Source organism: Myotis daubentonii, chromosome 8 (assembly GCF_963259705.1).
Source record: "Myotis daubentonii chromosome 8, mMyoDau2.1, whole genome shotgun sequence".
NCBI lineage: Eukaryota > Metazoa > Chordata > Mammalia > Chiroptera > Vespertilionidae > Myotis > Myotis daubentonii.
Window position 1 is genome coordinate 5528591 of NC_081847.1, and position 12008 is coordinate 5540598.

Below are 12008 nucleotides of genomic sequence, written 5' to 3' on the forward strand. Positions count from 1 at the left end.
CGGGCACAGCCCTGGCCCAGTGGCCACACAAGTGGCTGCCCTGGCTCCAGGAGCAGGTGCAGCAGGAACACCAGGCCATACCACCCCAGCTTTGGTGCAGCATTTTGCTTGGGTGCCACTCCCACCGCGCCTTCCCCTTTGATTTAGGGAGGCCCGGGGTGGACTCACCCTGGCAGCAATGCCCACAGCGCCCCCTGGAGAAAACGCCTTTGGATAGGGGGAGACGAGGTAGACTTTATGCCACTAATGGGGCGGGCAAGCTGGACAGTGTGGGGCCTCCAGCTCACACTCCTCCCTTCAGCAGACTTGGCGGAGGGGGCAGGGCAGGCGGTGTTTTCCTTTCCTCCTTTTACATAGCTAATGCTCTTGGAAGGGAGGACTGGACACAGGAGAAATTTCGGCCACAGTCTTATGTGAAGGAAGTCACCCACGTGGGGTGAGCAGCTCCGGGCCACAGTCTATGTCTTGGCTGTGGGCCACCGGACGAGCTCCCCCCCGGAACCGCAGCGGAGGGTGTGGGAGCCACTGCCAGGGTCACTTGTGCCTCTGCGGTGACTTCCTCTTGCTCCTCTTGAAGAAACAGCAGCACTGGTGCCATCCGCCACGCTGCCTCTGCAGGCGCTGTGATGGGGCGTCAGAGTGACCGGCAGTGGGGTCGCCCGCACTCAGCTCTGGTTGCTGGAGCCCAGTGCCCTGTTTTTGCTGGCTTTGCCCCCAGGCTGAGTTTGCCCAGGCAGGTGGGTGTGAGCTGTGCCGCTGGGTGGGCAGGGGCTCCCCGCCCAGGCGTACTCGTACTCGCAGTGCAACACGAAGCCGCTGCGGGCGACGCGGTCTGTGAGGAGCTTGCAGGTCTCCTGGTCAGGCTTCTCCAAGAAGCCGGCGCCGCAGGTACATAGCGCGGTTCGCGGCCATCTCCTCCGGGTGGCTCTCGCAGAGCACCTCAATGGGCGCCCGCTTGGTGTCCCCGATCTCGGGTAGCACTCTTTGAGCACGTCCCTGAGCCCTGCCAGGGCAGGCTGCCACGCAGGCAGCCCATGGACCAGCCGTGGGCAAACTATGGCCCGCGGGCCGAATCCGGCCCGTTTGAAATGAATAAAACTAAAAAAAAAAAAAAGAGACCGTGCCCTTTTATGTAATGATGTTTACTTTGAATTTATATTAGTTCACACAAACACTCCATCCATGCTTTTGTTCCGGCCCTCCGGTCCAGTTTAAGAACCCATTGTGGCCCTCGAGTCAAAAAGTTTGCCCACCCCTGCCATGGACTGTGACCTAGCGCCTCCAGGTCGTCAGGCGCTCTGCTCCTTGCCCAGGTGTGTGCTGATGCTCATGGAGCGCGCTGTGCCCTTCGGGCTTTTGTGCTCGCGGCAGGGATTGCGCTTCTTGGTCCCGGGTCCATGTACTCCTGGGCCAGGCCAGAGTCGATGATGCGGACGGCGTCCTGCGCTTGCTGCCCGCCGCCCCACCAGGAGGTCCTCCGGCTGCACGTCGCGGCAGATGAGGCTCTGGGTGTGCACACACTCCATGCCTGTGATCAGCTGGATGGCGACCATGAGCACAGTCTTGAGCGTGATGTGTGGTCATGCAGATCGAATTGGTCCTCCAGGCCGGCCCAGCAGCTCCAGCACCATGGCGCTGTGCTTCCCGCACGGGCCAGAGGGACCCGAGGGACACCCTCTGTGAGCTGAGCTGCGGGTGGAAGCTGTGTTCTAGGCACGGCTGTGGCGCCCACACCTGATGGGCTCCAGTCGTAGAGCTAAGTAATCATTTGTATAGAGATTCTTTCTGAGCCGAGCTCCCCAAAGTTGCCACAGCCTATCTTCTTCCCGACCCGGAAGTTGGGGCCCACCATCAGGAGCCCCAACTGGTCCCCGTGTGCCACCGCTGTGGCTGGTCTGGCCACCAGCCTTGGACATTCTCCTGCCCTCCTCTGACGCCCCTTCCCCTCTTGTCTTGTCAAAGTCCATCAGTTTGTTGTACCCTGGCCTCTCCATGGTGACTGCTGCTGGACAGACACCATGGCACCTGGCGGACTCCTGGCTGGTGCGGTGTGGGTACTTGCAAGGGCCAGGCCACGGGACTCATCTCATGGCCTCAAAGTCGCACGCAGGGGAGGACACGTTCTGCTGACAGGTCCCACCCCCTCAGATCTCATGGCTCCCAGCTCCCAGTCTCTGCTGTGGCCCAGTGGCTGATCGGCCGAGCTGGGTGGCCAGTGCTTCCTCAGTAGCGCGATGCGGGCCCAGAGCCACTGCTCCCTCACTGCCGCCACATGTTGGGCACAGACTGCCCTGCTGCACGGCTTGTGGCTCACAGTGCTGCCATGGCCCTCACTTACACACCAGTGTCGCCGGCAGCTGTCGCCACTGCTGGGCGTGCATGGACCCAAACTATCGTTGATTTTTAAATCTTTTGTTTCTGAAATATAAGGAAAACTAAAAGGCAGATATTCTGCATCATAGTAACTAACAAATTAGTAACCTTCATTTCATGGTACTCCCAGGAGACAAAGATTCAAAGACAACAACACCCCAGAGATACTTTTGTCCTTTGGGCAAGACATAACGAAAGACTCCCTCCAACAGTGTTAAAGGGACCTCACCTTCTCAGGTACCTAACCTTGAATGGACATCTGCCCCTGTCTCTGACACTTGCCTTCAACTCAAGATGGGAAGCCACCAACTACAGAGGAGGTAGACAGCATCCCAAGACGTCAACAAGGCCTGTATGCTCACAGATTGATGCTGCTCAAACCTTGTTCTTATATCACCTAATTGTTATTGATCGAATGCATATAAAATGAACTCTATATTGTTATTATTCCCCTTATGGTTTCCTAGTGGGAACCATATCTGTGTCCCTAGACCCCTTTCCCTATTAGACATGAAAAACTTAACTTGGGTACCTGCTAATCTTTCCTACTTACTAGACAATGGTATTCTGATTATCAGCTATGATAATGAAGTTTATATGTTTTGCTGGCCACACACTGGTGGTCTTCTATTATCAATATAAATTTTGGTACATTTTTGAAGGCTATCTTATATAATAAAAGACTAATATGCAAATAGACCAAACGGCAGGACAACTGAACAACTGGTCGCTATGACGTGCACTGACCACCAGGGGGTGCACGTGGAACATGGTGGGCATTGGCCATGGCAGGATGGTGGAGCAGGTGAGTGGGGGCGCCAGACCAAGACAGGGCGCCAGTAGCTGTCATTGAGGTGAGTCTCTGGTGGTTACTGAAAATTATTTGCTCCCATGCGCTGCGGTCCCACCAGGCCCTGCACCTGCTGCCGGCACTGGCCCTGATTGCCTGCAAGCGGTGGCTGCCGGTGCCAATTGCCCCTCAGGGCTTCTCCACCTCCCCCTGCTCCTGAGGGGCAATTGGGACCGGTAGCTACCTCTCGTATCCACTGCCGGCAACGGCCCACTCTCACCTGCTGCTAGCACGGGTCCCGATCACTCTGCGCCTTCAGCGGGTACTAGTGGGGCTGGCGCCATCAGCATGTGGGAGCCGTGGCGGTGGGATTGGGGCTGCCAGCAGACAGGGGACCAGGGGGCCGTGGCAGGAGGGGCTGGGCGGGGGCGCAGAGGATGGGCCGAGACCTGCCCCTGTGCCCACTGTGGCCCACAGTTCCTTTCAAGGTGCATGAATTTGTGCACTGAGCCCCTAGTCCAGGGGTGGGCAAACTTTTTGACTCGAGGGCCACAATGGGTTCTTAAACTGGACCGGAGGGCCGGAACAAAAGCATGGATGGAGTGTTTGTGTGAACTAATATAAATTCAAAGTAAACATCATTACATAAAAGGGTACGGTCTTTTTTTTTTTTAGTTTTATTCATTTCAAACGGGCCGGATCCGGCCCGCGGGCCGTAGTTTGCCCATGGCTGCCCTAGTCTATTATAAAGGACCTATCTTGGACAAACCCTTCCATGAACACCCGCCTAATAATTCCCCTGGTAGAATTATATATGGATCTACTTTAGATGAGTATTTTAGGTGAGTATTGTCTAAATATAGGAATGGATGAAATTAATGGCCCAGATGAAAAGTCAGAACTCTGGATAATAGTAGATACTTGTTCCCCTCAGATCCTTCCTTACCTAATTTTAGACAGTTTCTGTTCCTAATCAATGTTATTGGTTTAATATTATTGCTATTGCTCCTGGTATGTAACTGCTATAGTAGATACAAAACTTAAGACAAGCAGTAAAAATACTTGGATCATGGTAACTCAAAAATTAAAAATGATCCAAAATATTTAAAAAAAAATTTTAAATTATTTTATTGATTTCAGAGAGGAAGGGTGAGGGAGAGGGATATAGAAACATCAATGAGGAGAGAGACTCATTGATTGGCTGCTTCTTACATGCCCCACACTGGGGATTGAGCCTGCAACCCCAGCTTATGCCCTTGACCAGAATTGAACCCAGGATTCTTGGTCTGTAGACCGATGCTCTATCCACTGAGCCAAACTGGCTAGGGCTGATCCAAAATATTTTTAACAAGGGCATATGTGACTTGACTGCCTCCTCTTCACCTGACTTTTATTTTGAATAATAATAATTCGACCTTAAGTACCATAGGTTATGGTCTTGCCCCATCCCCAGTGATCTACCTGTTCAGCAAGACATGCTGACACAAACATCCTGGGAATGAGCCTTCCTAGCACCGTGGGGTTCCATTATCCAACCAAAATGTTGGTCATCGATGCATCCTTTGGATTGATTTATGACCAAAAGGGAGATGGGGGATGAAAGGGGCCACATGCTAACCCAACAAGCTCAGGGGAGGCCTGCATGACAGTCTTGCAAAATCAAAGACACAAAGGATGGTCTAAAATTAGGACTTTAACTAAAAGCAGTTTATAGTGCAGTGATGGCGAACCTATGACACACGAACTCATTTTTTTGGTTGATTTTTCTTTGTTAAGTGGCATTTAAATATATAAAATAAATATAAAAAATATAAATCTTTGCTTTATTATGGTTGCAAATATTGAAAAATTTCTATATGTGACACGGCACCAGAGTTAAGTTAGGGTCTTTCAAAATGCTGGCACGCCGAGCTCAAAAGGTTCGCCATCACTGTTATAGTGCGAAGTCATGTCCTAGGCCAGTGTCTTCCCTGATAAAGGTCAGTATTTAGCTGAGCCTATTGTCTTTTTGCATCTAAGGTAACACACCTGTGAAATGTCAGGGTAACTTGTAACTACCCTTTTTCCAGACCCCTCAGGGCACAACCAAATGTGCCTGGGGCAGGGACGGAGACCATAAATTCCTTCATTGTTACTGTTATCACGTTAATGGTTGACTGTTAACTATCCTGTGCTCACCTAAGTAAAGAAGCATGTGTCTATCATGTTACTTTTTATCCAATCCCAGAGGTCCCCCTCCCTTCGCTTTCTCACAGCTCCCTAATCTATCACCAATGGAGTTCCTGTAACCTACTTACATCTCCTCCTCCGATTGTATAAAACAAGGTGAAAACTGCCATTCTCTGGAGCATTATCCCCATCTGTTGAAATCTGCTTCCCGGCAATTGTCAACAGTTTGACTCAAATAAACTCGCAAAAATTCTTCACAAGTTTGAATGTTTTTTTACGTTAACATCCGCATCCTGTGAGGATTAACAAAAAACCAACCAACAGAAAGCAGGATTCTCTCCTCCCGCTCTGGGGGCCAGTGGTCCTCACCTCAGGGTGTCGGGGTGGCCCCTCGGGAAGCTGGGAAAATCCTCGCTCACCTTGTCCAGTGTCCGGAAGCCACCTTCCTCCTGCAGCTGCTGCCCTTCCTCCGCCTTCGAAGCCAGCGGGCAGGTGGGCCTCCAGGCTCTCTGCTTCAGACGCTCCCACCACCTCTCAGGAGCTTTGGAGATTCCACTGGGCCCACCTGGGTGGGTCGGGAGGGCCTCTCCATCTCCAGGCCGGTAACCTCATCACACTTGCAAAGTCCCTTTTGCCACATAAGGTGACCGATTCACAAGTTCCAGGGATGAGGATGTGAACATCTTGGGGGCCCTATATGCCAACCATGCCCAGGGAACTGCCCAGTCTTGGACAAGCAAGTATGGTTGCTCATCTCTCAGGCCCTCACATCCCCTCCCTTGCCCTGACCAGCACTATGGTTCCACTTTCCATTATTCCACTGCAGCCACCTGTTCCCCCAGGTCTGTCCTCATAATTCTGTCCCTCTGGGTCTGGATGCAGGACACAGCCCTTCTCCTTGCACCCAGATGCCAGGAGCCTGGGTCCCAGTTGACGAGTGACAACGGGTGACACCAGTGTCTTTCACCCAGATGTGGCCAGAATGATTCATCTCAACCCAGCGGTGTGACCTTGTGAAAATTAATCAACCTATTTGGGGCCAAAATGGCCTTCATGGAATGAGAGGAATAACCTTCCCCTTGGGCGTGGTGAGATGCGGTGACAGGGACTGTGCGTCCCTCCCAGGGGACATGAAGCCTCCTGGGGGGCTGTGCTTCCATCACATCCCACTGCCACGGGAGGGTTCACGCACCCCATTCATCTCAAAGACGGCTTCCTGGGCTCACAGGGGCTTGTAAATTAGATCAGCGGGACCGGGACCTGGTTTGGAGCAGGCGGGGAAGGGGCTGGCTGTCCAGGAGATGAGCAGGTGGCCACGGGAAGTGGGCTGAAGTGGGACTGTGCCCTGGGGGAGTCCACGGGATAGGACTGGCACCGTGTGCTCTGTGGAATGATTGGAAGTGCTGACTTCACAGGATGGTGGGGGAGAGTGACAAGTCCCCAGCACACAAGAGCCACCTGGTCCATGGGAGCCCAGATGGCATCAAGTCCCCATAACCTATTGGGTCAGGCGCCCTCCTGTGTCTGGAGGGTTTCAGAGGGTCCTGGTGTAGGACAGGAAGGTGGGGTGAGCCTGCAGGCACCCCAGGACTCCCAGGCCTGGCACAGCCATTGGCAGGAGGGCTGCAGGCTGGCTCAGAGCCCAGGCCTCTCAGGCTGTGGCCACATCCCCTCAGGGGTCCTTGTCCACGTGCTGTAATGGCATGAGGTCAAAGGACACACCGGGGGCTTCTATATCTTATAATAAGAAATTAAAAATGCCATCACTTAAGTCATCACAAACACATCTAGACTGTGGAAGCTGAGACATAAAGTTTCCATTAATTCTGAAAGATGAAGCAAAATATTTTAAAGACATTTAGGCAGTGCACCAAACCCTTCTCACAGAGGCCCACCTCCACAGGGCGCCCGGAGCCTCAGGGACAGACCAGGAAGCTGGAAAGTGAGGCTGCAATCTCTGTAGCATCCACCAGAGGGCAGTGCGATCGCTAGCCCGACACCTGTCTGTGAGAACAAAATTCCTGCCCAGCAGCAAAACCACTGCTGTTTATATGTTAACTAGAGGCCAGATGCGCGAAATAAGTGCAAGAGTACGCATTCCTTCCCCCAGCTACTGGCACCGGCTTCCCAGGACCTGGCCTTCCCTCGCAGCCCCGGCTTCGTCTGGAAGGACATCTGGTCTAATTAGCATATTATGCTTTTATTATTATAGATTGTTGATGTTACCACCTTTATTTCTCTCTTCTGTTCTGTTATTTGGGTAATTCCCTGACTTGGATGCTCTTTCCAGTGAGCTAGGCAGCCTTTAAGAACACCCAAGTGCCAATAAGATCCATTTCTGCTGAGTCTATAGAAACCACATGGGATTGTCACTTACTTTTTTTTTAATATATTTTTTTTATTGTTGATAGTTTTATAGATATCTCCCATTTCCCCCACCCCCTTTTCTACCCCCTCCCAGTCCCACTGCCTTCACCATCCTATTGCCCCTGTCCATGGGCCATGCACATATGCAAACAAGGTCCTTGGTTGATTACCTCCCACCCACCCAACCTCCCCTGCCTTCCCTCTGAGATTCCGCACTCTGCTCCATGCTTCCATGTCCCTGGATCCACTCTGTTCATCAGTTTATTTTTGTTACTTAGATTCCACATATGAGTGAGATCATGTTATACTTGTCTTTCTCTGACTGACTTATTTCACTTAGCATGATACTCTACAGGTCCCTCCATGCTGTCTCAAAGGGTAAGAGATCCTTCTTTGTTACAGCTGCAGTGTATTCCATGGTACAAATGTACCACAGCTTGTTTATCCACTCATCTACTGATGGGCACTTGGGCTGTTTCCAGATCTTAGCTATAGTAAATTGTGCTGTTATGAACATAGGGGTGCATATATTCTTTCTGATTGGTGTTTTGGGTTTTTTTTTAAAGAATATATTCCTGGAGGTGGGATCACTGGGTCCAATGGCAGTTCCATTTTTAATTTCTTGAGGAAACTCCATACTGTTCTCCACAGTGGCTGCACCAGTCTGCATCCCCACCAGCAGTGCAGGAGGGTTCCCTTTTCTCCACTTCCTTGCCAGCACTTGTCATTTGTTGATTTGTTGATGGTAGCCATTCTGACAGGTGTGAGGTGATACCACATTTTGTTTTAATTTTCATCTCTCTGATGATCATTTGAGTATTTTTTCATATGTCTCTTGGCCATCTTGGCCATCTGTATGTCTTCTTTGGAGAAGTGTCTATTAGGTCTTTTGCCCATTTTTAATTGGATTATCTTCCTTCTGTTAAGTTGTATGAGTTTCTTATATTTTTTAGATACTAACCCTTTATCAGATGTATTATTGCCAAATATGTTCTCCCATTCAGTGGGCTCACTTTTCTTTTCTTTTTGATGTTTTTTTTTTTTTTTTTTTTTTGCTGTGCAGAAGCTTTTTATTTTGATATAGTCCCATTTGTTTATTTTCTCCTTAGTTTCCTTTGCCCTAGGACAGGAGTGGGCAACCTTTTTGTGAGTGCGTGCCAAAACCAGCAAAATCTCTGACTCAAAATTCTTCTGTGTGCCAACCCTGATTTTTTGAGAACATGTTACACCTACTTGATATCTCTCTTTTTTTTTTTAAATATATTTTATTGATTTTTTACAGAGAGGAAGGGAGAGAGATAGAGAGTTAGAAACATCGATGAGAGAGAAACATCGATCAGCTGCCTCCTGCACATCTCCCACTGGGGATGTGCCCACAACCCAGGTACATGCCCTTGACCGGAATCGAACCTGGGACCTTTCAGTCCGCAGGCTGACGCTCTATCCACTGAGCCAAACCGGTTTCGGCTCCTTGATATCTCTTAAGGTGTGAAGAACCTTGAAGAAATAATAAAATTCATTCGAGTGACAAAAACACAGTATATGATGATGAAAAATACATTTAGTTTTTAATGTTTACATGTACACTGATAGTCCGACAGAAAACTTTATGACTCCGTTTGATATTATTAGTGGGACTTTTGCTGCTGCATCACTGATGACTGAGATTTTACATCAGGTTTATATTTCGTGACCTTCAGAGATATGCACGAGCTACTACTTTCATCCATCAGGCTACTCCTATTGTGAGACTTAACAAAATTCATCCCTGAGAACAAAAATTCACAAGCGTTTGCGGATGAAACCAAAACACTGGTCGGATCTAGGAAGGCAGGGAGAGTTAAGACAGAGGCATAGAAATTGCTCTTCCCCTCTCTTGTCAATCCATGTCTATGGTCTTTAAGATAACTTGTTATGTAAAATTATTTATTTATCTAAGATGCACCTACACTGAATTTATCTGAAAAATAAAGAAGTTGATATTAAGGAAAAAAATTGTAAATGGAAGATTATAAGAGAGGGTTTCGCGTGCCAGCAAAAGTTACTGGCGTGCCATGTTTAGCACGCGTGCTGGGGTTGCCCACCCCTGCCTTAGGAGATGCATCCGTAAACATATTGCCTGGAGAGATGCCTGAGATTTTGCTGCCTATGGTTCCTTCTAAGATGTTTATGGTTTCACGACCTACATTTAAGTCTTTTATCCATTTTGAGACAGCAACTGCACTTCTTTTCACAGCCAGATGCTGTGTGGGTACCCTTCTCAGTTCTGGTGCTCTTTGCTGGTGAGCCCAGCTTGGGGATTGTACCCCAGCATTCTTGTGTATGGTATAAGTTGGTGGTCTAGTTTCATTTTTTTGCATGTATCTGTCCAATTTTCCCAGCACCATTTATTGAAGAGACTATCTTGACTCCATTGTATGCTCTTGCCTCCTTTGTCAAATATTAATTGAGTGTAATGTCTTGGGTCGATTTCTAGGGTCTCTGTTCTGTTCCATTGATCTATATGCCTGTTCTTGTACCAGTACCAGGCTGTTTTGATTACAGTGGCTTTGTAGGATAGCTTGAAATCTGGTATTGTGCTTCCTCCAACTTTGTTCTTCTTTCTCGAGATTGTTGCAGCTATTCGGGGTCTTTTTTTATTCCATATAAATTTTTGGAGTATTTTTTCTAGCTCTGTGAAGTATACAATTGGTATTTTAATAGGGATTGAGTTGAATCTGTAGATTGCTTTGGATAGGATAGACATTTTAATTACGTTAGTTCTTCCAATCCATGAACATGGTATATGCTTCCACTTCTTTGTATCTTCTTCGGGTTTTTTTTTTCAACATCCTGTGGTTTTCCTGAGTAGAGGTCATCTGCCTCCTCGGTTAAGTGCATTCCTAAATATTTTACTTTTTTTGTTGCAATGGTAAATGGGATTGCTTGTTTAGTTTCTCTTTCTGAGAATTCAGTACTGGTGTATAAAAAAAGCCATTGATTTTTGAGTGTTGATTTTGTATCCTCCTACATTCCCAAATTCATTGATTAAATCTAGTAGTGGTGGAGTCTTTAGGGCTTTCTATGTACAATAGCATGTCATCTGCAAATAATGAGAGTTTTCCTTCCTCCTTTCCAATTTGGATGCCTTATATTTCTTCTTGTTGTCTGATCTCTGTGGCTAGGACTTCCAGTGCTATCCTGTATAACAGTAGTTCTCAACCTTGGCTGCACATTAGAATCAGCTGGGGATCTTTTTAAAAACCTGATTTCTGGGCCTCATCCTCCAGAAATTCTGTTTCTTTGTTATGGGGTAGGGCCACAACATTAGTAACAAAGAAACAGAATTTCCGGAGGATGAGGCCCCAGAAATCAGGATTTTAAAAAGATTCCCAGCTGATTCTAATGTGCAGCCAAGGTTGAGAACCACTGCTATATAATAAAAGTGTAATATGCTAAGTGTCCGACAAACCGGTCGACAATTCAGTCAACTGCTCGACCAGTCGCTATGATGTGCACTGACCTCCAGGGGGCAGATGCTCTGACCAGTAGGTTAGCTTGCTGCAGGGGTCTGGCCAATTGGGACTGGGCGAGATGGCCGCAATTGGCCCCCATTGTGGCCAGTCCGAGGGACCCCACCCGAACATGAATTTGTGCACCGGGCCTCTAGTGTTGAATAGAGTGGTAAAAGTGGACATCCCTGTCTTGTCTGCTCTTGCCTCTTTTGTCAAATATTCATTGACCATAATGGTATTCTTAGGGAAAACGGTTTTAGTTTTTGTCCATTGAATATGATGTTCGCTGTAGGTTTGTTATATAATACCTTTATCATGTTGAGATATGCTCCCTCTATTCCCACTTTGCTGAGGGTTTTTATAAACAAACTAGAGGCCCAGTACACGAGATTCATGCACTCGGGGGGGGGGGGGGGTCCTTCAGCCCGGCCTGAACCCTCTTGCAGTCTGGGAGGCTTCAGGGGATGTCCAACTGACTGCTTAGGCCTGCTCCCAATGAGCAGGCCTAAGCCATCAGTCGTACATCCTTAGCACTGCCACGGGGGTGGGAGAGGCTCCTCCACCACTGCTGCACTCGCCAGCCATGAGCCATGAGCCTGGCTTCTAGTTGAGCAACACTCCCCCTGCATGAAGTGTCTGCCCCCTGGTGGTCAGTGCAACTGGTCATTCCGCTGTTTGGTTGATTTGCATATTACCCTTTTAGGATAATATAGGATAGGTGTTGGATTTTGTCTAATGCTTTTTCCACATCTATTGATTTGATCATGTGATTTTTGTCTTTCAGTTATTTTATGTGATGTATCATGTTTATTGAT

At 48.6% G+C, this 12008-nt stretch overlaps 1 pseudogene; it reads right to left on the reverse strand.

The window, feature by feature from the left end:
* Nucleotides 1–419: 419 nt before the first annotated feature.
* LOC132240213 (casein kinase I-like) lies at nt 420–1967 on the reverse strand (annotated as a pseudogene).
* Between the last annotated feature and the right edge of the window lie 10041 nt (nt 1968–12008).